Source organism: Sarcophilus harrisii, chromosome 4 (genome assembly GCF_902635505.1).
Source record: "Sarcophilus harrisii chromosome 4, mSarHar1.11, whole genome shotgun sequence".
Lineage (NCBI taxonomy): Eukaryota > Metazoa > Chordata > Mammalia > Dasyuromorphia > Dasyuridae > Sarcophilus > Sarcophilus harrisii.
In genome coordinates this window covers 429,417,015-429,443,797 of record NC_045429.1, presented here as the reverse complement: position 1 = coordinate 429,443,797, position 26,783 = coordinate 429,417,015, and positions in this window count along the sequence as shown.

Below are 26,783 nucleotides of genomic sequence, written 5' to 3'. Positions count from 1 at the left end.
GAAGAGAAAGAGGGAGGGACCCTAATGCCTAGGAAACTTCCTGGCACACAAACACACATGGAATGAATAGTTGTTGTTGATGTAAGGCTAAAAAATGTAGATTAGGACCAGATCATGGAGGGTCTTAAATTCCAGGGTAAGAAATTTCAAACCTATTCAGTCACTGAGAAATCACTTTCTGTTTTGAAGCAGGGGATTGATATTATCCGAGTTTTGCTATCAGACAGCGTTACAAACCTGGGGTCCAATTTCAATTTCAATGGTTTAGTTTTTACTCCAAATATTTCATTTTATGCATTTAAAAACATGATTCTCAGAATGGACCAAGGATTGGGAGGGAGATTGTCCATTTTACACACACACACAAAGTTTAAGAATCTTTAATCTAGGAGGATTCTGGAAGCAATATGCATGGTGGATAGGAGCAGGGAGTCAGGGTAAAGTCATCCGACCATTGGGATATAGCAAATCTTCTCTTTGTTATCAGAAAAGCCCAGCAAAAGATCAGAAAGTGATGAGGAAGATATTCCTATTCTACGCCCAGCCATGTAAAATTTTCAGCAGGCAACTGAATTCATACAGCTGGGAATGGGCATTGAGGAACTGGGATCAGATTATGAGGTTTCCCTTGATGACTCACAAATCAATCCTCCCAAACTTGCCTGAATAAAATGTCAGCTTGGGGCCAGATTTCCTCCACCTGACATTGCTGTTAATAACAAAGCCTAATTAGCATGGCTTTTAAGCATCCATTACATTAATTTAACGTGAAAATCTAATGGAGTTTTATTGGAATTTTTTCAGTAAAATTAACCCTGCGGGCTTCTTACACATGTTTTCATTAGGGGCTGTGAGCAGTGGAGATCGTCAGTGAATTCGAATCAGCCCTTTAATTTTCTTTCATCATTTTGCCTCCCACCCTGTCCTCCCCCATCCCCCACCATCTTCTCTCATTTAGCACTATCTCCAAAAAAAAAACAAAAAAAAAAATTGGTTTTTAGTCAATTGACATCATTGTGGAGGGATGATACAGCACAGGTGCTGAGGGAGGCAGGGTTGTCTCTAAATTCCCTCTGACTCAGAATCACTAGTTCCATCACAAGAAGTGAAACAGAGTATGTGGTATCACTGTAGAACCTCCCACTGCACCTATGACAATCTAGAATTCAGAATGTGGGTACGATTGTACCAAGTCGTCTGCCGACGTCACCTAGGAGAGTGTGTTGGAACCCAAAAATGTGCTTCTGTACCTTCAATGGCCTCACCTTACCTCACCTTCCCTTTGTGAAACTGAAGAGTTCAACACTTCCCTGCTTACATCTTCAATCACTACAGCTTCCTATCTCTGGAGTATTTTTGTAAACATTGCCTTGTTCTGGTGAAAGAGTACTAAATATGGAGTTAATTGCCATGGATTTGAATGCTGGCATTGTCATGTTCCAACTGTGTGATCTTGGTCAAGTCACTTCACATCTCATCTCTTCCTCAGTTTCCTCATTTGTAAAATGGGACATAAGTTTAGATTTAGCTTAAGGTCACCTCTAACTCTAGATCTGCAATTCTGTGACATTCCTTAAAATAGCTCCATGAGTCAGTACAGTCAACTCACTTAACCAGTTAAGGCAGACACAGTGAGTCAGTTCTTTCTCCTCATCTCTGGTCCCATTTCTCTTGTGTATTGCTCTTACTTACTGCTAGTAGGTAGAGGTTAAGAGATTTTGATCTGTACCTTTAGCTTCTCTTTGGATACAAAGATGAGGTTTAATAGGGAATATGGGCATCATGTTGTGAGACAGAAGGTAGAAACTGTTTCCTAAAATAATCAACTTAAGACTGTCCCTAGTTGTTCTCTCTCTGTCTCTGTCTCTCTGTTTCTCTTTCTCCTTCTCTTTCTCTCTGTGTATATATGTGTGTATATTTCATGTATGTGTACTCGTATGTATATGTATACATGTCTATGTATTTATGTTCTCAACTTACATGTATATTGTGTTTGTATGTATTCATACTCTCCGTATGTGTGTATATTTTATGTTTGTGTATCTGTATAATATGTATACATGTCTATATATGTATGTTCTCAACCTATATGTATGTTGTGTTTGTATGTGTTTGTTTATACATATATACATACATAATTTATAATTTATTTTTAACATTGTTTTCTTTTTAAATTTTGAGTTCCAAGTTCTCTCCCTCCCTCCCTCCCACCTACTGAGAATACAAGCAAAATGACATCAATTATAAATGTGAAATCATGCAAAACATTTCCATATTAGCCATATTTCCAAAAAAGCAAGAAAAATAAAGAAAATAAAGAAAGGAGAAAATTATACTTCAATTTGCATTTAGAGTTCATCAGTTCCCTCTCTGGAAGTAGATAGCATTTTTCATCATGAGTTCTTTGTAATTGTCTTGGATCAAGATCAGAGTAGCCAAATCTTTCATAGCTGATCATCATTACAGCATTGCTGTTATTGTGCACAATGATCCCCTCGTTCTTCTCACTTCGCTTTGCAAAAACTCATATAGCTCTTGCCATTTTTTTTTCTGAAACCATTTCCCATAGAATATTAGTACTCCATCACAATCATATGCCACATGTTCAGCCATTGATCAACATCCCCTCAATTCTTTACCTCCACAAAACAAGCTCTTATAAATACTTTTTGTATGTGTAGGTCCTTTTCCCTTTTCTTTCCCCAAATCTCTTTGGGATACAGCCCTCAGAGTAGTATTACTGGGTTAAAGGGTATGCACAGTTTGATAGTCATTTAGGACTAGTTCCAAATTGTTCTCCAGCACGGTTCTCTAGCACTAATCCACCAAGAAGTTCATTTGGCACCTGTATTTTCCTCATCACCTCCAACACTTGTCATTTCTGATAGATTTGAGGTAGTTCCTCATAGTTGTTTTGATTTATCTTTCTCTAATCAATAGGGATTTAGAGCATTTTCCCATCTGGCTATAGTTTTGATTTCTTCTGAAAACTAATTGTTTACAATATCCTTTGATTATTTATCAGTTGGGGAATAGCTCTTATTTTTGTCCATTTAACTCAGTTCTATACTCAGTATATATTTAAGAAATGAAGCCTTTATCAGAGAAATTTGCCATAAAAAGTTTTATATTACTTCTTTGTCTATGGTACTTTTTAGCAAAATGTAGTTTCTCTTATTATTTCTCTTAATTAGATCTCTTTTTGCTTTTACTTTGTCCGAGATTATGATTTTTACTTCAGCTGAACCATATTAAATTCTGCTCTAGCCCTTTTTTTTTTAACTCTGTGTGAGTTTTTCTTTCAAGTATGTCTCTTATTAATAATGTATTGTTGCATTCTAATTTCTAGTCTCTTCTGCTGTCTGCTTCTATTTTATGTGAACACATTCCATTCATAGTTAGAGTTTTGATTATTAATTGTGTATTTCCTTCCATCCCAGTTTCTTCTGCTTATTGTTCTCTCTTTTTATCCTATCCCTCCTCAAAAGTCTATTTTGGGGGCATCTAGGTGGTGCAATGGACAGAGCACCAGCCCTGAAGTTAGGAGGATTTGAGTTGAAATCTGGCTTCAGACACTTAATACTTCCTAACTGTGTGATCCTGGGCAAATCACTTAACCCCAATTACCTCAGAAAAAAATCTATTTTGCTTCTAACCACTGCCTCTCTTAATTTGTCCTTCCTTTTATCATCCTCCCTACCCCACTTTCTCTTATTCCCTTCCCCTTCTATTTCCCTAATGGATAAATTTTATACACAAATTAATGTATGTTATTTTGACATATTTTAATGACATTATTTTCCTCTTTGAATCAATTCTGATAAGAATGAGATTCAAGTATTGCCTGCCACAACCCTTCCCCATTTTCCCCTCCAGTCTAAAAGCTCTTCCTTAAATGCCTCTTTTTTCTGAGAAAATTTTTCTGATTCTCTCTCTCCTTTCCCCCTTCTCTCAGTACATCCCTATTTCTTACCCCTTCAACTTTTTTGGAGGTCATTCCAACATAATTGACTTATACTTATGTCTATATAAACTCCTTTTAACTTCTCTAATAATAATAAAGTTCTTAGAAGTTACATACATCATCTTCCCATGTAGGAATGTAAACAGTTTAACTTTGTTAAGACTCTTATGGTTACTCTTTAATGTTTACCTTTTAAGTTTGTCTTGAATCTTGTGTTTGAATGTCAAATTTTCTATTCAATGCTAGTCTTTTCATCAGAAATGCTTGAAAGTCTCTATCATGTTAAATATTCATTTCCCTCCCTAAAACCCAGTTTTGCTGGGTAGGTGATTCTTGGTTGTAATTGTAATTCCTTTGCCTTCCAGAATATCATATTACAAGCTCTCTATTTCTCTAACCTGGAAGCCACTAAATTTTATGTGATCCTGACTGTGGCTTCATGACATATGAATTGTGTTTGCCTGCTTACAGTATCTTCTCTTTGACCTGGAAGCTTTAGAATTTAACTCTAAAATTCATAGTAGTTTTCATTTGGAGATTCTTTCAAGAGATGACTGATGAAGTCTTTTAGGTTCTATTTTATTCTCTGGTTCTAGGCTATCAGAGCAGTTTTCCTTGACAATTTCTTTGAAATATGATGTCTAGGTTCTTTCTTTGGTCATGGCTTTCAAGTAGTTCAATAACTCTTCAATGATGTCTCCTCAATCTATTTTTCAGGTCAGTTGTTTTTCCAATGAAATATTCTTCTATGTTTTCAGTATTTTGATTTTGTTTCATTGTTTCTTTATATCTTGTGAATTCATTAGCTTTTACTTGCCCAATTGTAATTTTTAAGAAATTATTTTCTTCAGTGAGCTTTTGTACCTCCTTCCCCCATATTATCCATTCTGCTTTGTAAGTTCTTTCCTTCAGTGAATATTTTTGTCTCTTTTATCATTAGATCTCTTTTTCTGAGGTGTTATGTTCTTCAGTATTTTTGTGCTTCTTTCACTCTATTAATCCTATTTTTGTAATTTTCTCGCATCACTGTCATTTCTTTTCCTAGTTTTTTGTCTCCCATTCTGATCTCTTTCTATAACTCTTCCAGGAATTTGCTGGGCTTGGATCCAATTAGCATTTTTTTTTGTGGCTTTGTTTGTAGCTATTGTCATATTATTGTCTTCTTCTGAGTTTGTGACTTGGTCTTCCCTGTAGCCATAATTTGCTCATTTTTCCAGCCTATTTCTTGACTTTGAACTTTATGTTAAAATTGGGCTCCATTCACTTGGAGTGGGGAGATACTCTCAAGCTTTGGACTTTTTCATGCTGCTATTTTCAAAATTAATTCTGAGGAATCTGCAAATTTTTTATGTATGCAAGGTGGTATGATGCTATAAGATATAGTTATTGCTCTCTTCTGGTCTATATTCTAGGCTTTACCCAAGAAAGACCCCTGGTCTTTTGCAGCTACAAGTGCTAGTGCTTTCTTTGCCCTGAAACTGTGAGTAAGTGCCCTGCTCCTTTATGACTGAACCCCCCACCCACCCACCCAGAACTTCTTTCTGCCCTGGAACTGTGATGTAGGACTAAATGAATATGGTCAATCAAATTGCCATTCACTGTTAGCTGTACCCAGTGTCAGCAAAGGGTCCTCTATAACCTCTTCCTGATCAGTTATCCAGCCCCCTTACCATCTCTAGCATGAGAATTCCCAAATCTTCTGCTGCAACTGTTGTTGCTGGCACCATGTATATGAGCTCCAGATAGGTTTTCGTTTCAGTGTCACAACCTTCTCCTGCTGATTTCCTAAATTTCTTTAAAATGGAAGAAAAAATGTCACTTTTGTTGACTCTGCTATTTCAAAATTTGATTAGATGCATTATTTTAAAGTTGTTTGGGGGGAATGCTGGGAGAATTCATCTGGGTTGTTGCCAATCCACCATCTTGGTTCTCTCAACTAATTTCTTAAGTTAAACAAGCATTTATAGAATGCATCCCTAGGTACAGAATCCTGTAGTTAACTAGGCATAATGTGGGGCTGGGGTGGAAGTATGTAAGAAATAGACTTTAGACTTTAGATTTTAAAAGAACCTCTAGAGATCTTTTAGTTTATCTACTTGTGTTTAGAAAGAAAAGAAAAGAAAATTGTCCTCAATTCAAAAGTTAAATAATTGAAATGTGAAGATTAATTGACTTGTTCAAGTTCATACTGCTAGCAAGCAACAGGAATGGGAAGAAGAGATTAGATTCCAGTTCTCTTGGGCTCCTAGGAAGGCAGTTAAAAGAGGACTAAACTTAGAATCAAAATAATTGGATTAAAATCCTGACCCTGAAAATTATTTGTGGATATCCCTGCTACTGGTTCACTAGCACCACCACCCCAAAAAACACAATATATCCACATAGATGAAAAAAAAAATCCCTAGGGGATGGATATAGCCATGTCACTCCCTTGCTAAAAAAAAAAAAATCTTCTATGGCTCCCTATTGCCTCAAGAGTGAACTATAAATTCCTCAGTCTGACATTTAAAATCTTCCACAATCTAGCTCTATTCTGCCTTTCCATCTTTACTGAATATTGCTCCTATTCATAGACTAGAGTGTCTGCCAAGTTGGGCTATTAACTATTCTCTAAACTTCATATTTCATCTTCTGCCTCACTATTTTCATAAGCTATCTCTGGGTCTGAAATGTGCTTATCCTTCATCTTTAAGGTACAGAATCACCTCCTCCAAAAAGCTTTCCTCAATCTTTTGATTTTTATCAATGTTCTCTTTCTCCTCACATGATTTTGTATTTGTTTAACTGTGTGCATGCTGGATATATCCAACAGAATTGGAACGGTTTCATTTTTTAATCTCTGCATTTCCAGTGACCCAATACAAAATAGTGTATTTACTGAACAATGTTTATTGAACTGAATTTAATTTTCACTTATGTGATCTTGGGCAATATATATCAACTCTCTGGATCTGTTTCCCACCCTGTAAAAAAAAAAAAAGAGTGTTAGACTAGATCACCTTTTTGGTTCCTTTTAGTTCTAATAGTCATTGTGATGTGAAAAATGATTAAACAATGTGTGGAAACAAATATAATGTAATATCATTGTACTATGAAAAGCAATTGATAATAATGCAAAGAAATATGGGAAGACCAAATAAATGATACAGAGTGAAGTAAGAAAAATCAAGAAAGAAAATCTGCAATATATGACAATAAAAAGAATGGAATGAAAAAATTAAACTGAACATTAATTATAAAAACAAAACTTGGATATGAGGAGAAAATATCTCCCTCCCTTTTTGTGGACAAAGGTGGGGGACAAGGAGTGCAGAATATTATATACATTTTCAGTCAATAATCAATGTGCTGACTAATTTAGTGGATTACTTTTTTACTCTTTCTTTTCTAATTTTTGCTTCAATTCATGGTTGCTTGTCTGGGAGTGAGGGAAGAGTCAAAAGAGAGAAAGATTCCTAAATGAATGTGGTATTAAACACAAAAGATGTCCATTTAAAACATTTTATGTGGTGTTATATATGGTTTTCCATGAAGAAGTGTCTTTCCAAATAAGGCTATCCCTTATTGTAGTCCTTGAGGCATTACCTAAACAGTGACAACCCTTCTTTTAATCCCTTGAGTGGTGACAGTAGTGGGATGAGTCAGAGATTTTCAGAGCAAGAAGCATAATAGGCCTGAGCCAGAGGTGAGCCATATCCTTGGTTAGGCTTGTGTGATAGGAACTTCTGTTAGGAAGGGGCTGGAACTAAGACAAGAACTTAAATTCGGGGGCTTAGTCCATTAGCAAGGGTCAGAGACAGAAAAAGGGAAAAAACAGGATCCCAGTCAAGAAATTGAGACAGTACCAAGGATAGTTCCTTCCTTGTGGAGCTTGTTATTCTCAGGGAAGAAAGAAGCAATTGCTTCCCCTTTTTGCTCTGAGCAGAGCAGGTCTTCTCAAACACCTCTGCCATCCTAAACCGTCATCCTAGAACTTTTAAAAAGTTCTATTGGTGTATTTTATTTTTACACATTTTCAAATATTTCCTGGTTACTTCCACTCTATCAGAGTTCTCTAATAACAAAGCAAAACAATTAAATAAAACAGTACAATGACTATTTTAAAGTTCATGCAATATTCTCACATTTGTAGCACTTTCCCAAAGTCTTTTTTTATGAACTTTTTTAATTAGCATAAATCCTATTCTCATTTTTTTTCCTTCTCTATTTTGCTTACTCCTGTTTCTTTCAAATTACTACCTCTTCCCCCCCCCTCCATCCTTCTCTTTACCATTCCTTCTCCAGGCTTATAATTTGTTTTGTTTATTATTAGTCCCTCCTGAATCTACCTTTCCCTCTTATGCTCCCTTTACCCTAGTCACATTCTTATCTGTATCACTGTGAAATTGAACAACCCAAACAAACTCTGTGTGTGTGGGCACAAATGCATGTGTGCTATCCTCTTTTGACTAGCTTCAAGAAATGTAAAGCTAAAATGCTGCCCACTTACCCCATTTCTTCTATATTTCCATATACTTGGCATTTTTTTGTTATTATTTTTTGGTTTATGAGTTTCTTGATTTGTCTGTTTTGGTGAGGCATTTGGGATTAAGTGACCTGCCCAGGGTCACACAGATAGAAAGTGTCTGAGACCAGATTTAAACTTCTGACTCCAGGGCCAGTGTTCTAGCCACTGCATCATCTAGCTGCCCATTTCCATATAATTTTACCTGGACAATCTGATTGCGTATATGTGCTAATAAATTCTTTCATCTTTGCTCTATTTTCTCCTAAAGTATTCTTCCTCCCATTCCCTTTTGTCATTTCTTCAAAACATACCAAAATTATTTATAAGTATTCTGTCTCAAATAACGATGTGATGCCTTATTACATTAGGCTTCTGAAAGAACACTTTTAACATTCAGCCCCTCTCCTCCTCCATTAAAATGTTAATAATACATTTTTATAAAGTTCCTTCTGATTGTTTGTTTGCATTTGCCTTTTAATCTTTCTCTTGATTCCCATATTTGCATTTCAAAATTTCTTTGAAGCTGTAGTTTTATTTTTCATCAGGAATATTTGAACGTCCTCTTTAATTTCAGTAGAATTATGCTCAGTTTTGCTGGCTAAGTCATTTGCAATTGTAGACATCTATCTTTTGCCTTTTGGAATATATTATCTTATTCTATGCTCCCTGTTTCTTTAAAGTTATAGTTGCTCTGATAATTGTAGAAATATGTATAGAAGAATTGTACATGCTTAACATATGTTGGATTACTTACCTCTGGGGAAAATGGTAGAAGGAAGTCAGGGGAGAATTTGGAAGACAAGGTTTTGTAAGGGTCAATGATGAAAAATATCCATGCATATATTTTGAAAATAAAAGGCTTTAATAAAAAAGTTATAATTGCTCAATATTGTTTGATTCTAACCATGGTCTTCAATATTTGAAATCTCTCTCTCTGGCTACTTGCAATGTTTGTTTTTTAATCTGAAAGTTCTGGATCTGGATCTGGGAATACAGTTGGGAATTTTCATCTTGAAGGCTCAGTTCCATTCAAAAATATGGTTCTGGCTCCTAAAGTATACCAGAAGTCCTTACAATATTCATACAAAAAAGAAGTCTTCTCCAGGTAGATTTGGGGTTAGGTTAATGCCATCCCTCTGCCATGGTATAGGAATAAAGGAGAGAGAGAAGTCTGAAGGGAACCTATTCCTCAAGAGTCTTTGAGGTACACCAGAGAATTAACACAAAAGCTGCCTGAACCAGATTAAAATGTAAGTAGGAAATATTAACAAACAAAATAAATAAAAAATACAAGAAAATATGATATTCTTTTGTGATTTTCTAAGTCAATATGTGACCCACAATTTGACACCAATAAGCTATACCATTAGTTTCTTCCTCTGAAATCTAAGTCCCTTTGCCTCAGATGGAGCCCAGGGACTTCATAGGCATCTTGACAGCTGAACTCTTAATTTTAGTCTTATACCTAAGGTGTTACAGGACTAATGACAACTTGAGTTATTGGAAAGGACATCCAATCTGGCACCAAATGACTCTGGTTCAAATTCTCTCTGTCATAATATAGCTTAAAGTACATCTCTTACCTTTCTCTGGATTACAATTTCCTCCATTATTAAATGAGAATTTTAGACTAGCTCACCCCTAAGTTCCCTCCCAGTTCTAAATCTATGATCCTTCCAACTAACTTTATGATCCTATATTAAAGAAGTGAGCATGATTCTCAAACTCCTAAAACTCAGCTCCTTAGTAAGGAAAAGCAGTCCTTTGCTCCCATATTCTAGCCAGAGATCTGACAATCTATTTCTTCTATTAGAAGATTAGTAATGTGTTGGAGTTGGGTAGGATTCTAGGGCAATTACCTAGTCTTAGATGACCCCAAAGACTTACCCTCTAACTGGTCAGGCCCCCACTCACTCACCCAGTCATCTTTTCTGGCCGGATGAAGAATATTTAGTACAAGTGGGATGAGGTTGGTAAAAGGCCAGGAGTAGGGGATAGAAAACAGGTGCTAGGAAGAGGAATGGGAATATTTGAGCATTCTGATATTGAACTAATGTGCAAATTTTATGCAAATGAAGTAGGGGTTGTGTCCCTTTAGAAAAAAGTTGACTAGCATTGAGATACAACAGTATACCTCCTTCTCCAGCACATTTAGTTCTGCCAGGTTTGCTCTGGGCTCCCAGCCAGAAAAAGCGGAGCTAGCAGTATGGACCTTATCATTGTCCCCTCCCTTACCTTGCCTCCTACAACAGAGAGCCCAGGCAAAGAAGAGGGGTCCATTCCTGCTGAGGATCAGAGGAAGCCGAGATCAGTCGAGGGCTAAGGCTAGGGCAAGGGGTGGTTCTGGGGCGGAGGGCACTGGCAGCTCTGGGAGGAGCTGGGGAGTTAAGGAGGTGGACAGAATGTGACAGGGAGGCATTTTCAAACTTTGTCTCCAGGCCAAACAAACAAAGACCCTTTGTCAGGGCTCAGCAGCAGAGATAGGGAATAACAGTGCTGAGGACTTTGGACCTACAATTAGTGTCTATGCCATCACAGCCCAGACAGCCTCTGTTTGCCCGGCTGCTGAGGCTCTCTGCAGGTGGTAAATTCAGTGACTGTGCCAAAGCACTGAGGCCTGGTAAGGTTTCTGAATTCATGGTTTCAGGGATGAGATCAAGCTCCTCTGTCTGTCTCACCTGCAGGGAACAAGAATTTTTTTTTTTCATTTCCAACGATTAGCCATGTTGAATGGGATGTCCTGTAGACATCCTGAAATTGTCTGAAACTGAACTCATTATTTTTCCTTCCCCCAAATCTCAGTCTTCCTAACTTACCTATTACTGTCAATGACACCATCATTCTCCCAATCACCCAGGTTTACTATATAAATATACTTTTCCCCTTCTCACTATCTCTCACCTCACCTCCATCCAATAATTTCTCAAGTGCTGCCATTTGTAATTTTGTGGCAACTTTCCCATGTAACTCCCTTCTTCCCTCTGGCACTGACACCCCCCTGGTGCAAACCCTCAGCACCTCACACCTGCACTATTCCAACAGTCTATTGGATAGTGTCCCTGCCTCAAATCTGTCCCCACTTCAATCCATTTTCCAATAAGCTGTCAAAATGATCTTCCTAAAATGAAGTCTGAAAACATCACCTTTCTATTCAATAAACTCCAGTAGTTCCCTAGGACTTCCAAAATCAAATAGAAAAATCCTCTGCTCAGTTTTTAAAGTCCTTCATAACCTGCCCATTTCCTATATTTTAAGTCTTTTTCCCCTCTACATGCCTGACGATCCTGTAACACTGACACTCCTCCAGAATGAGCTGTCTCTTACGCCTGAAATGCTTTGCCTCCTCATTTCTCCTTCCTAAGTTAAAATGCCATTTTCTGAAAGAAGTTTTTTCTAGTCCTCCTAAATATTAGCGCCTTCCCTCAATCTTGTTTGTATTTTGTTGGCACATAATGTCTTCCCATTAAACTGTGAGCCCCTTGAGGGACTATTTTTCTTCCCCTTTCTTTGCATCCCCAGTGTTTAGCAAAGCCCCTGCCACATGGTGGCTATTTATTAAATGCTTATATACTCATAATACTTATATATTTCTTTCTTTCACTTATTCCCAAAGTTGCAAGATAAATGACCTTGGAAAGGACCCTAGAGGTAATTTAAGCATTATACAGAGGGAGAAACAAAAGTCAAGCAAAGGGCAGTTTCTTGCCCAATGTTATAAACAAGTGGCAGAGCTGTGATTGGAAGCCAGATCTTCTAACCCCAAACCCACTCTTTTCACCACTTTCCATGACTCTCTTGGAGCCATGGCCTCAGTGATGTGGGCATTCCCTGAAACAAAACAGATTATAATCCCTTCATGCTTGTCCATACTATGCAACTCACATTCATAATTGCTCATCAATTCACTACCATACCTGGAGTTTCTCTCTAGCCCTAATGGCTACTGGTAAAAGATGGGGTAGTAGATTAGGAGCAGAAGAACAACAGTACAATTCACTGGGTTTAGCACCCTTGTTTTATGAAAGAGAATGAGGTCCAGAGAGGGAAAAAAAGGTGCTCACAATCACACAAGTGGCCAGGGATAAGGCAACCTTTGAACCTAGACCCTCTGCCTCCAAAATCAATGTTCTTTCCATTGAACCTAGAACCTCTAGCTTCAAAACCAATGTTCTTTCCATGGAACCTAGAACCTCAGAATCCACCACTAGTGTTCTTTCCATTGAACCTAAAACTTCTGGCTCTACCACAAATGTTCTTTCCATTGAACCTAGAACCTTTGACTCCAGCACTGGTATTCTTTCCACACTATGAGGGCTGTTCATCCCCTGGTTTCATTAGATGACCATTTCATTTTTCCCCATACATTTCCCCAGAGACATCCTTTCATCCAAAATTACATTTTTCCCTATACTACCTACCTGTCTTAGGGATGCAGTTTGTATTTAGACCAATAATAGTTCTATTCACACCCTGAATGCTTCCATTCTATAGTCTCAAAGATACCCAGACAAAGTATAGAATTTTCTCCTTCAAGAATCATGTAGGCACAGCCTGTGTCCTAACAAGTCAAATGAACCGCAGACAGTTTTACTCCAAACAGCCAGGAAACAGAGAGAAAGAGCAGTTTTTTGCTTGAATGCTCAACTTCCCTCCAGCCTCACAAATGACAGTTTTGGGGCTTTCCACTCAGATACCTAATTGTTATCTTTGGCACTTTCCTCCTCTCCCTCCAGCTGATTTGGGACTTCCCTATAAGAACATATTAGCATTCTCTTTGAGGAGGCTTTCTAAATGTCAGCTATCTTTGTCACCTCCCCTCTCTATAGTTTCTTTCTTTAAAATATATGTATCTAAGATTCACCATTTTAGGAATGGGGAAACTGAGGTTCAAAAAAGTAGAATAATTAACTTGTCCAAAAGTCACACAATTATTAAGGGATTTGAACCCAAATCTTCCAAATATTTCTTTCACTATGCCATACCTACTAACCCTAATCACTGCCTCATTAATATCTTACATAGGTTTCTGCAATAGTCTAATTGGTGCATTTTCTCCTTCTAATCTCTCCTGTTCATCACTGCCAGATGTTTCCCAGAACAATATGATTTTATAAAAAATAAAAATAAAAAAACTCTGCTCCAAATCCTCCATAGTTCCCTGTTTCCTAAAGAAAAAAGTAATAATTTTTATCTCCCTATAATTTTACTCTGCTTCTATTCAATCTTATTTCCTATTCTCCCTAGTATACACCCTCACTTTTAGTCAAGATTTATCTAAGTCATAAACCGTTGTGATCTGCATGGAGTGTTGACATGGGTGAAAACACATCTATTTTCTGGAATTATTATTATTATTTCTATATGATATATTCTTATAAGTACCTAAGTTAAGCCTTGAAGAGAGATAAAGAATTATAGGATCACAGTTTTAAAACAGGGAGAGACATTTGAGACTGTGAAATTCAATGTCTTCATTTTATAGATGTGGAAGTGAGGTCCAGGTTAAGGTCAAACTGAGGAGGTTGAGGTTAAGTGATGGTCCAAGATCCCAGAAGTAATAGGAGGCTGGGAAGGTGTTCTAATCCAGGTCCTCAGGTTCCAGATGATCGCAGAACGTTCTCATGCATTGGTCAAGGAAATATCTCTGGAGCAGCAGCATGGTATAGTGGAAAGAGTTGTGACTCTAGAGAAAGAAAATGTAGACCCAAACTTATGTAGTATCTAAATCCTACCCACCCTTCAAGATTCAGTTAAAAGAGACACAGAGAGAAAGGGAAGGAGAAAGAGAGACATATAGAGACAGAGACACAGACAGAGACAAAGAGGGAGAAAGACAGAGAAAGCCAGAGAGGGGGGAAGAGAGGGAGGGAAGGAATGATAGGGAGAGAGAAAGAGAAGAGGGAGAAGGAGAAAGAAGGGGGAGGGAGAGAGAGGAGAGAGAAGGGAGGAAGGGAGACAGAGAGAGAAAGAGAGAGAGACAAGATGAGACAAGGAGAGGAGAGGAGAGAGAGAATAAGAAAGAATGAAAGAGAATAAAAGAGAGAGAATGGGGGCGAGGGGGGAGGAAGGGAAACTTTTCCTGATAATTGTACTCCACAGTTGAGAACTCTCATAATCTAATATCATTCAGCCTCTTTCCTATGTACTAGATTTGTTTGTGAATGCCTACAGAGACTTATCATTTACTTCTTGTATCCATCATGGCACTGAGTACATAGGAGATTCACAAGGACCAGTGGCTTAGTTGGTTAGAATGACAGATCCAGCCAAACTACTATTTCTATTCATTTTATCTGCCAATTCAGAGTAGCTCATTTTGTGGCTCCTCTACCCTTGTTGACAGCTCAGGTTTCCAGAAGCAAGAACAGAGGAAGGACCAGCTGGGGCAGACAACTCTTGCTTTGGGTTCTGCCTAGGTTCAGCCTAGAAGAACTATTAGCCGTATTACCCTCACATATTCTACATAACGAGGCCGGCCTACTTATTATACGCCAAACCCAATATACCCCCTCCATTCATTTCCACAAGTTGCCCTCCATGCCCTCTCCTCACCTCCACTCTTGGAATCCCTGACTCTCTCCAAAGCCCTCAGCTTTTCTTGGTATCTCCTCCAACCCCATTCCTGCTCCCACCCACAATCTTTAATGTGGCTCTTCTATGCTTTTCTTTGGGCAGCTAAGTGGAGCAATGAACAGTGTTCCAGGCTCACATCAGGAAGATTCTTCATGAGTTCAAATCTGACCTTGGACACTTAGCTGTGTGTCCCTGGGCAAGTCACTTAACCCTGTTTTCCTCATCTGCAAAGTGAATTGGAGAAGAACATGGAAAACCATTTCATCTTTGCCAAAGGAAACTCCACATGAGGTCATGAAGAGTCACACGTGACTGAACAACAGCTCTTTTCTTTGTTATCTATTGTTTTCCCTAAGTAGAACGTGAACTCCAAACAGATAAAAATTGCTTTGCTTTTTTTTAAAAAAGTCTCCCCAATATCTAGCACAGCAACTAGTGAAAATAAGCACTTACTGCTTATTGAATTGAATTAAATGGAATTCTCCTGAGCATACATAGCCAGTCTCCTTTCCAGCGTAATTTCTCCCAGTGCCCTTCCCATATTTTGCTTAGATCTCTCTTGGAGATATGAGGGACTTGTAGACTATGGGTTCATCTATCACCTGTCTCATCCTCCCACTCTCCCCCCTCCCCTAGTACACACACACACACACACACACACACACTTTGCAAGGCTTTACTGGGACAGTAAAAATCCAGCAATGCTTCCTCAGGAAGCCCTCCCGGGAGCCATGCAGCAAGCATGGCATTCAAAGAAATCTGTGCACTAGCTTAATTGCACATAAGCCAATTGAAAATTTACAGCCAAGTATTAGCTTAAAGGAAGAAATTACGTTTATTTGGGTGGTTATGCAAATTGGATGTTGCAGTGCCTTGTGGGAAAAGTCCTTTTCAAAAAAGACAGAGGGGAAATGGGGAGGAAAAAAGGAAGTCAGACAGCATCTGCAGTATCACACAAAACCTCCGAAGTTGTCCCATTCCTCGGTGACATGAGGAGACTGGGGGAAATCTCCCCGTTTCATAGAGAGGGGAAAGCAAGGCATGGGATAGTTCGGTGATCTTCATGTACTTACTGAGTCAGGAGGTAGAGTTTCAATCAGTCAACAAACATTTATTAAGCATCTCGGTGTAGTGTTAAGCATTAGGGATACAAAGAATTATCAAAGAGAAGGCCTACCCTTGAAGAGCTGACAATCTGATGGGGAAAACAATGTTCAAACCTGCACATCTGCCACTCCCCAGTGAACCACTGCATTCCCTGCTCTGACCCCAAAATAGGACCTGTCCTACTTCTCCAAACTCCTGCCAGGTTCCTTGGCAGAAGCACAGTGGCCTTTTTTTAGTTACCTTATTCTAGAATAAGAGGAGAAGCGGGGGCCAGAGGACTTGGCGACTCATCCTATAAACTCGTTTGGGCATAATGGGCTATCGGCTTAGCTCGAGGAACATGCCTGGAACTCTTAGGAACAGTCCATATTAGACACAGAAAAGTGTCTCATCAAAGGTCTCCATTCTAGTTAAGATCTGGTGGCCTTTATTTTTCTTTTCCTTTTCTCTTTTTTTTTTCAATCAGGATTAAGTGACTTTATCAGGGTCACCCGGCTAAGAAATGTCTGAGGCCAAATTTGAACTCAGGTCCTCTTGGCTCCAAGGCTGGTATTCTACCCACTGCATGCTCTGGGGTGACTTTTCTAAATGACACAATATCCATGCAAGAGGTAGTATTATTCAGTGCTAGATCTGGAATCAGGAGACCCAGATTTAAATTCTGACTGCCCATTGGATGTCCTTGGGTACATCACAATATCTCTGAACCTCAGCCTTCTCCTCTATAAAGTGGAATTGAACTAGATCTCTTCTGATGCTATATTTATAGTCCCGGTTCTTTTTTTCCCTTTTCTCCAGCTTCATGGGACATTTCCAACAACCTTTGGATTTAAAAAAAAATAGTAAACTAATCACTGCAGAGTCCTTTTGTCACATTTATTTTCCCTAGTGGCTTTTTGAAATCAGTTCTCACTAGCCTTGGAACAATTTCCCCCTTTTTCACTTACATAGTGAAATCCCTCTGTTCCACAATCTCTACTCCTCTCTTCACTCCCACCTTTCTTTCCACCCTCCTTTGCATGAATGTGAAAAATGGTAAATGTTTTTCCCATTATTCAAATGGCATGGAAATTGCCTGCTTGGCATTCTGCTTTGACACTGAGACTTTAATTAGCCGCTAGTTTCCTACTCCCAAGGTATTCCTCCATCTCTCCTGGATCCTTTGGCATCCAAATGAGGGATGCCCTGAGTAGGAGGAGACACAGCACAGCACCGAAGTAGAAGGGTCGTGGTTCTTAGAAAAAGTGCTGATCTATGCATCAATGGATCTGGGTTCTATCCGACTTTGCTCACAACCAGTTGTGTGCTAACTGATCAAATCACTTCACCTCTCTGGATCTGTTTCCCCTTCTGTAAAATAATGTTTGGGAATCAGATGACCTGAGAGGCAGCATAGTGTAGTGATCCGAGCACTGAACTTGGAGTCAAGAAGAGCTGTTCCCTATCTCTTCTTAGATACTCGTTAGCTATGTGGGCTAGCAAGTCACTTGCCTGGGCTCTGGACCTTAGATTCCACATCTGCAAAATGAGGAGGTTAGAAATGGTATCCTTTGAGATCTAAATCCATGATACTATGACCTCTAAGGGGGCAGGTAGGTGAGACACTAAATAGAGCACCATTCCTGGGGTCAGAAGGACCTGAGTTCAAATATGGCCTCAGATATTCACTAGCTGTGTGACCCTGGGCAAGTCATTTAACCCTGTTTGCCTCAGTTTTCTCATCTGTAAAATGAGCTGGAGAAGGAAATAGCAAACCACTCCAGTTTCTTTGCCAAGAAAACCCCAAATAGGGTCAGGAAGGGTCAGACATGACTAAAAAAATAACTAAACAACAAACATGATCTCTGAGATTCCAACTAAATCTGGATCTCTGATCCTATAATCCTTAAGGTGTCTTTCAGCTTTAATAGTTTATGTCACTATGGTTTTCTCTAAAAGTCTATCCTCTATATGAGACATCAAACATGTATGCTCTCCAATTGGGGTCATAACTTTTGGGTGTCTGGGGTGTGTAAAGATGGGAGGTGGTAACAGAAATGATGGGGAAGCATAGGAGTGGATGGAATAGGAACAAAAGAGTAGACACTGATAAGCGCTACCTCACCCTTGTGCCAGCCCTACTCCCTACAAAACCAAAGACTCTGGGAAGGGACCTCAGAAACTATAGGAGTTACTGTAGAAATGGCTTCTAACTTAAATCTGGAATTTTGGAAAGGTGTCAGAGGGAAAAGAAAGAAAATAGGATGCTAAGCCAAGGTTGAAAAAACTGGGGAAAGATCAAAGGTCAAAAGTAGGAGCGGCCAAAAAAAGTAGGAGTGGACAAGATGGGCAATTGCCCAGGATACAACAGAGGGGAAAGAGATATATTGAGGGACATTTGTGCATGTTACTCTTTGTAAATGCACATATTTTTAAGGGTCAAAAAAAGGTGTTCTCCATGACTCTAGAACTTCCTTTTCTTTCTTTTTTTTTTTTTTTTTTTTTTTGCAAGGCATAAGTGACTTGCCCAGAGTCACACAGCTAAGAAGTATTATATGTCTGAGTCAGATTTGAACTCCAGTCCTCCTCCAACTCCAAGGCCAGTGCTCTATCCACTGCACCATCTAGCTGTCCCCACTAGGACTTTATTTGTAGATAAATCAAGTTGTCTTTGTGACAAGGAGAGCTTAAAAGTTCCAATGAACAAAAACATCCAGAAGGTGACATTTTCTAATGGAGGAGGGAAGAGACAATAGGTCATTTCTCTAATTCTATTCTATACTTCAAAATGGCCCAGTCATTGATTGAGGTCAACCTAGAATGATGTTTGACCATGCACCCCTGAGCTAAAGTCATAGAGGTTACCCATCTTCATCCACCCCAGTCCTTTACCTGTTGGCTTCATTACTCTGGGATTTCCTATTTTCCTCTATAAAAGACTTAGTTTCTCTAGTGTGTCATCCCCAAATCCATGCCATCCCCAACTGCAAATTCTCTAGAAACATCCTCCAGTCTAAGGTTTCTCCCCACAAGGGGTATGAGGGAAGAAAAAACATTCCCAGAGTATAAATTTGCTGGAAAAAGTAATTTTATTCTCACAAGAAAAAGGAAGGGCTAAGCAATAAAGAATGATAGAGTGGTTAGAACCAAATTAGGTAACATCACAACTAATACAATCAGTTAAGATTCAAATTTTATTGGGACATTTCAAAAACAAAACCAAAAAGCACCAGGCACCTAAAAGTTATGACCCTGATTGGAGAGCATAGAAGGTTGATGTCTCATGTAGAAGGCAGACTTTTACAGGGGTTCATAATGGCATAAACAATTAAAGCTGAATGACACCTTAAAGATTATAGATCAAAGATTCAAAATTAGTTGGTATGATCATGTTTAGTGTTTAGTTGTTTTTAGTAGTGTAAACTTGTTAAGGGTTATTACCATTTTACAATTCACTCCCACCAAGAACAGTCTGACTAATGCCAATGAAGCTTCCATTTTGCTCCATTTTCCCATATTCTAGAGATGACTTTGTCTATTAGAAGATGTATATAGGTCTTGGGAAAGACAAGGAGAGAGGAGGGGAGGATCACCTTGAGTATAACTGGGACTGAGGGGTACATTTTTGCTATTTCTCTATCACCATCCTCATCCCAAACCTAGGACCTTTACTGGTTCTTCCTCCCAGGAAAGTAAGGATGTCTGGGTGCATAGAGAGTGGAACTCTTAAAGTTGAAGATTTTTTGAAGTCCTTTTTCTGAAAGGACTTTTGAAGATTTACATAGATGGGATCATTCCCCTGCAGTTTCCTCTCTCCCATCTCCACTTGTTAACATCTTACACACTTCTCAAAATCTATTCAACTGTCAAATCCCTGAAGCATGCAGGAGTAAGCATCTCTTTTTTCTTGATCTTCTCGAAGCATTTTATCTATTATTAGTATGGGGATAAACTTTTAGTTAGTACCTACTATGTGCCAGAAACTGTGATAAGTGATTTACAAAGATCTCATTTGTAAGAAGCAACTCTGAGAAAGAAAGGAATTCTCTATAGTCTACCAGAGTCCCTAATTGGGTAGTACCTGGGAGGGTGGATTAGAATCAAGGAATTAGGAAATCATGGGCAGGAGAGAGGTTAGGGACAAAGGGAGAAAAATTTGGAGCACAAAATCTTAGAAAAATGAACGTTGGAAACTACCTTTATGTGTACTTGGAAAAATAAAATACTATTGAAAGTCAAAAATAAATTAAAAAGGAATTAGGAAAAACACAAAAGATGTGTGAACAAAAGAAAATAAGAAAGAAGTCTGAAGAAACAGATAAATTTACACTTAGAGTGAGGAAGACTGGGTTCAAATCCTATCTAAGACGCTTACCGGGTATGTGACATGAGCAAATCACTTGACCCCTCAAAGCATTAATTTTCTTCATCTGTAACTTAAAAAGGATATATAGGATGGTCTCTGGAGGCTATTCAGTGATGGCTGGATTACCAAAAAGCAGGACTTACCCACCCGGAGGGTCAGATACATTTTTGCAAAGAGTACACGAATCCACAAATAAGAAAACATTTCTTTTGAAGATTTACATAGATGGGATCATTCCCCTGCAGTTTCCTCTCTCCCATCTCTACTTGTTAACATCTTACACACTTCTCAAAATCTATTCAACTGCCAAATCCCTGAAGCATGCAGGAGTAAGCATCTCTTTTTTTTTTTTGATCTTATCAAAGCATTTTATCTATTATTAGTATGGGGATAAACTTTTATATAGTACCTACTATGTGCCAGAAACTGTGGTAAGTGATTTACAAAGATCTCATTTGAAAGATGCAACTCTAAGAATAAGGACTTCTGAAAGCAGAAAAGGGAGCCAGCTGTGAATTCAAGAGAAAAATAAATCTAGCAGCCAAGAATTAAGCTGTGAAACAGAGCAGCCGCTGAGACCCGAGCTGAAAAACTGATCCAAGAGATTTGAAGTGAGGAAGGAAGGGTGGATGCTTTTATAGGTTTTCTACAAAGAGAAAAGGGAGATGAGGCCCTATAGAATTGCATCTGGGAGGACTTGCTCACATGATTTCCCCACATGTGTGCCATACTATCATTTGGGGACAGTGCATTATAGGCTTAGGAGGTGGAGACATTTTGTAACTACGTTCTTTCTATGCCATCTTAGTAAATATCTTTCCTAACAGCTAATTTTGTCTACTGGCTGATTATTAATGGGAAGATGGGGGCTCATGAGCTATAATGCTAGGAGTGCATGCTCCCCAGAGAATCATATAGAATCATGATTCAGCTTTAAAAAGGACCTTAGTCCTCATTTTGAAAGGAGTTAGCTAAGATGTAGACACTAGATGATTTGCCCAGGAACCCATAGTTAATACAAGAGTCAAATCCAGTTCTTTCTGCCTCCAATTCAAGCACTCTATCCACTATATCACACTGTCCCTTTCCTTGAATCTCAGGTAACAGCTGTCCCTTTAATACCTAACCTGTAAGAGCAGTGCAAATTGGGAGAAAAACCCGAGGTGGAGGGTGCTATATCTACATTTTTAAGTCATTGGGAGAAGATAGTCCTTACTCCAATGGCATTAATCACTAATGGTGGAATTTCAGGTATTGGTGAGACAGATATTTGTGAACAGATCCTGTGATATCATGTCATGAAAATGCTAATTTTTCCATCTTTGGTTGTCTGTTCTTGGTCCTACATAATGGGAAAAACCAAGTTTCCATCCTAAGAAGGTCCTGATTGGAATGAATACCAGTGCTCCACTTCACCCCACCCCACCCTTGCCAACAACCTAAATCACAAACTCCCCCCTATCACTGTTTCCATGGCACCTAAAATTCACAGGTCTTCTGTGCAAGCTGTTTGTGATCAGAACTGGATGCCTTCAGGGAGCATGTGCTTGAGTCGCAGAGAAAGACTCAGAGCTCAGTAATAGTAGCTTGAGCTTTTGAATACTCTCTCCTAGAATTTGGCTTCCTAGGGAAGGACCCAGAGAACAGACTCAGATTCCTTGTGCAAGACCTTTCTCATTTTCCATTTTGCTGCTGCCTGGTCTCTCAGTAAAACTCACCCTTCCTTACTCGGGCAGTGAGGACCAGGGAGAAAGAATCTAGGATTCCTGGTCTCCTTCCTCCCTACATCATCCACTGCCTGAGCTGATAAACTTCTATTCCCAGGGGCAGAGAAGTCCAACCATCTGGCACAGAATAACACAAATTAACAAAACAAGGGAAAAGCAAAACAGGAAAGCAAACATCCCTCCCTCTGAGCCTCATTTTCTCCATCTGTAGAATAAGGATAATTAATACTTGCACTGCCCACTTTGAAGAGTTGTGGGGAAATGCTTTTGGTAGACCATAAGCACTATATAAAGACAAACTATCTCTGTGGAGAAATCTACAACTCTTCTCTTCCTTGCCCCCCAATGCCCAGTCCAAAACCAGTAATTCTCCTTGCTATTTCCCAGGACTTCAAGAAAGTCTATGTGTAGAAATTCACTTCAGTAAACATTTATCAACCATCTACTATGTGAAAGGCACTGGGGAGATGGGCAGAGTCTAGACTGAGATTTCAAGGATATTGGCAACTTCCACATAAACTTAGTTGCAGACCAGTTTATCTGTATAAAATTTCCAAGAGAATATAGGAAGTAGTGCTGGCTGAATTGAAGATTGATCATTCTAAAACAAAGTGGAATGCCTTGCTGAGTGAAAGGGGCTTTTGAGCCATGAAGTATGGTTGGAACAGAAGAAATTGGACCTCCTTTTTATAGGTGACAAATGTCAGGTCTCAAAGAGAAGGGCTTCCTGCTGATTTTAAGTCCCTGTCTTTCCTAAAACAACACTTCAGATGAAAAAACACTATAAGGGGTAGCTAGTTGGTGCAGTGGATAGAACACCAGTTCTGAAGTCAGGGGGATCTGAGTTCAAATCTAGTCTCAGACACTTAACACTTCCTAGCTGTGTGACCTGGGCAAGTCACTTAATCCCAATTGCCCCAGAGAAAAGAAAAAAACAAACAAACAAACAACAATAAAGATTGCAAATACCCATCAAAGAATAATCCCAGGGAGGCCAGTGGATCCACCTGTGCGGTAGAGACCCTACATTTGAGGAGATCCCAGTAACTAAGTAATCTTCCCAGTCTACCAACAACTGGCAACAGCTGTTCCCAGTGAGAACTGAGAGCAGCAAGGGATCTATTTGACCCAGTCCAGAAGCAGACTGTTTAACTGAGACAGTTCATGCTGAAGGAGCCATCCCAATCAATCAGTAGAGACTTATCTCTCATCCCTAATACTACATCCCAGAGAAAACTTCAGGAGCACCTTCCCAATAAAGAAAGGACATCAAGACTCAAAAGTTTCAGAGTTATGTGTTGCCTGGCCTAAATGTGCATTTCACTACAACTGTGAGTTCATGGCTGACCTCCCCACAGATGTTGGATGAATGTGTGTGCTTCCCAATTTGGAGGCAAATTCTTTGTAATTACAGTTCTTGCTATGCTGTTTGAGTAAATGCTTTTGCTAAAGAACAGTCTACTGAAGGAATGCTAAGGAGAAACACCTCCGGTAGGGGCTTGTGAGCTAGTGATAAATGAACAGTCATCCCCAGGATTTCTCTTGAATTTTCAAGCTACCCCTCTAGAGATCCAACCTGTGAGTGGGGTCTGGAAGACTGTATCCAGAGAGGTATATTACATATAGATGGTAGAGCCCCGGGTTGTGACTTGTGCATGTCCAAGCAAGAAGTACGTATTAGAGATGGGATGTCAGTCCTGGACCTTCAAGCAAAGGCAGCATTCTATCAACTATTCTGGGCTGTTTCTCACTAAACATGAAACACTTACAAACAACATTCAGTACTGAGACAACCTCAAAGGAAAACTGAATCAGAGAGCACACACTGGCAAAGGTTCAGTCAGAGAAGCTGAACTCTGTTCTGGGTTTTAAAGCAGGTGGAAGAAGGATATGGATAGCCTCAGAGGAGAAAGGAGACCATGTGGATATAATAGTCTAGCATCTCACCTGAAACCTGATTCATGCAATCCCAGGCTTAGAATATACTTCCTCCTCTTTTTCCCCCTCCTTCTACTTCTGCTGTTGCTATTGGAGGAGGAGAAATAAACACTCCTTTAAGCAGCTCAGTGTTCCTTTTAGAGATCTTGAAAGCAATTAAGAGAGTAACATGTGAGGAGAAAACAAGCCTGCTGTGTTGTGTCTCTTTGGGGATAGGGACAAGTGTGGGAAGAAGAAGGTAAGAAACCTCCCCTTTTATACTTGTCTATCCTTCCTTCAAAGGAGAATGAATCTTGGGCCACACTCCAGTTTTGGGTGTGGGTTCTAATCCCTAAAGCTCCTAAAACCCCTCTCATCTCAGGATTCCTTTGCTTCTCCATTGTTCCATGGTCAACAGTATGAAAAGGAAGTCCTCAGAAAAAGAAACACAAGCTATCAACCATATGGAAATGTCCAAAATCACTAATAAGAAAAAATACAAATTAAAACAATACAGATTCCATTCACAATCATCAAATTGTCAAAAATGCCCAAAATAAAGGAAATGACAGTTGATGGAAGGGATGTTGGTGGATAGGCAAACTAATACATTGTTGGTAGAGCTGAACTGATCCGACTATTCGGGAAAAGGAGTTAGGTAGGTAGAGAGATGAATGGATAGATGACAGGAAGGAGGAAAGGAAGGAAAAGAAAGGAAAGAAGGAAAGAAGGAAGGAAGGAAAGAAGGAAGGAGGGAGGAAGGAAGGAAGGAAGGAAGGAAGGAAGGAAGGAAGGAAGGAAGGAAGGAAGGACGGGAGGAAAGAAGGAAGACAGAGACAGAGACAGGCCAAGAGACAAACAGACAGACAGAGACGGGGGGGGGGGGGGGGCGGCGCGGGGGGGGCGGGGGGAGGCGCAGGGGGGAGGGAAAGAGAGAGAGAAGGAGAGAAGGAGGGAGGAAGGATAGGATCAGAGATTTAGAAATGATAGGAACTTTGAAGGTGTCTTGATCTAATCCTTTCATCTTGGAGGTGGATTCAAAGAAGCAAAATCACACAGCTAGTAGTAGCAGAGCCAAACAGGACTACAGCCCAAGTACCTTGACTCCTGAATTTGAATTTGAGGGTCTTTCCAATATATCATACTACCCCTCAAAAGTGAGTAGACTCATCTACTGAGGCCTCTAGGGTCTTTTTGGTTCCCTGTCCTTTCCCCCTGCTGTCTCAACCTTGCCAGGCTGACAAAGGAATTGTGAGTGGGTTATCCTGCTACATGTGGGGACAAAAGATGAAGAATCTACATCTACTCCCTGCCCAAATAAGAGAGGTTTCATAAACAGTAGTAATACAATGTCAATGGAAAGAAAAATAATTGAACTTTGTCCATGTTGACTAGTTTTCCTGAACAGTTTTTTTTTTCTTTATTCTTTAAGCATAATGTGTGTATTACACAAACATGTAGGTAACACTTATGTACCTGAGAATTCTCTAAATATGGCTTGAGAGAAGCATAAATAGATATTTCTGGGATTTTGCCTACCACTCTCCAAGGATAACTTTGAATCCTGCCTTAAAGGGAGTAGGAAAATGAAACTACAAGATAGGCCATGATGCTCTCCATGATGTTCCCATTCTCTGATGGGAGTATGGTACTAGATCTGAAGTATATCTTTCTGCTCCTCCAAATATTGGTGGTCTAGAGGAATGTGTAGAGGATGAGGGCAATCATGGGCAAGCTAATTTCCAGGTCACCATCTCTTAAAGGAGGAATCCCTCCAAGCTTGTAGCCAAAGGCTTAATTGTTTCCCACTAAATATAGTGGGACTATCACAAGAAACAAAAACCAAGTAGACTCCAATAGGATAACAAGCAAAACTCAGACAAGTTAAACAGATTAGAATATACTAGAAAATATACAGAATGAATGAGCTCTTGCATTGGGAGTAAACTATCCCAGTTTAACCATGAGAGAGTCCCCAATCTCACCGTAGAGGAAATTATTTAAAGTCTCTAGGGAGACAGTTGGAAATCAGGATTGCATTGAAAAGCCAGCTATTCCCTACTTATCTGCCTTCCAAAATCTATTGTCTCTGCCCATATATCTCTCCAAAGAAAGGCTAGAATCACATGTCTCTCTCTCTCTGGAAGCAGTCCAGAAATAAAGAAAAACTCATCTTTCCAAAGTTTTCATCAACTCTGCTCTTCATTCCAACATGCAGAATAGAGCCATTAAGGGGATTCTTAAGCAAATACTCCAGGCTTGATTTCTGAGCTACATAGGGAATGTCTCTCTGAAAGGAAACAAGAGTGGGGATACATTGGGACATATGGGTGACTTCAAAAACAAAACTATCAATAAAAATATATTTCAAAATGCTGAGCAACAATAAGAAGTATCCAAACTTTTTCAATAAGTTTGAGAGACATAATTTCTGGATAATTAATTATTTTATTAATAATGCTAGTATTTTAATAAAAAGAAGTCAGTGACACTCTGGAATGCCAAAGACCCTCATGGCAGTGGGCTAAAACCTTGATCTTGGAAAAGTGGGTGTTTCAGAGGGTGGCAATCAATTCTGATTGGTTAACAAGTAATAAGAAAGAATAAATATTACCATGAGGGCTGGACCTATTCTAATGAATT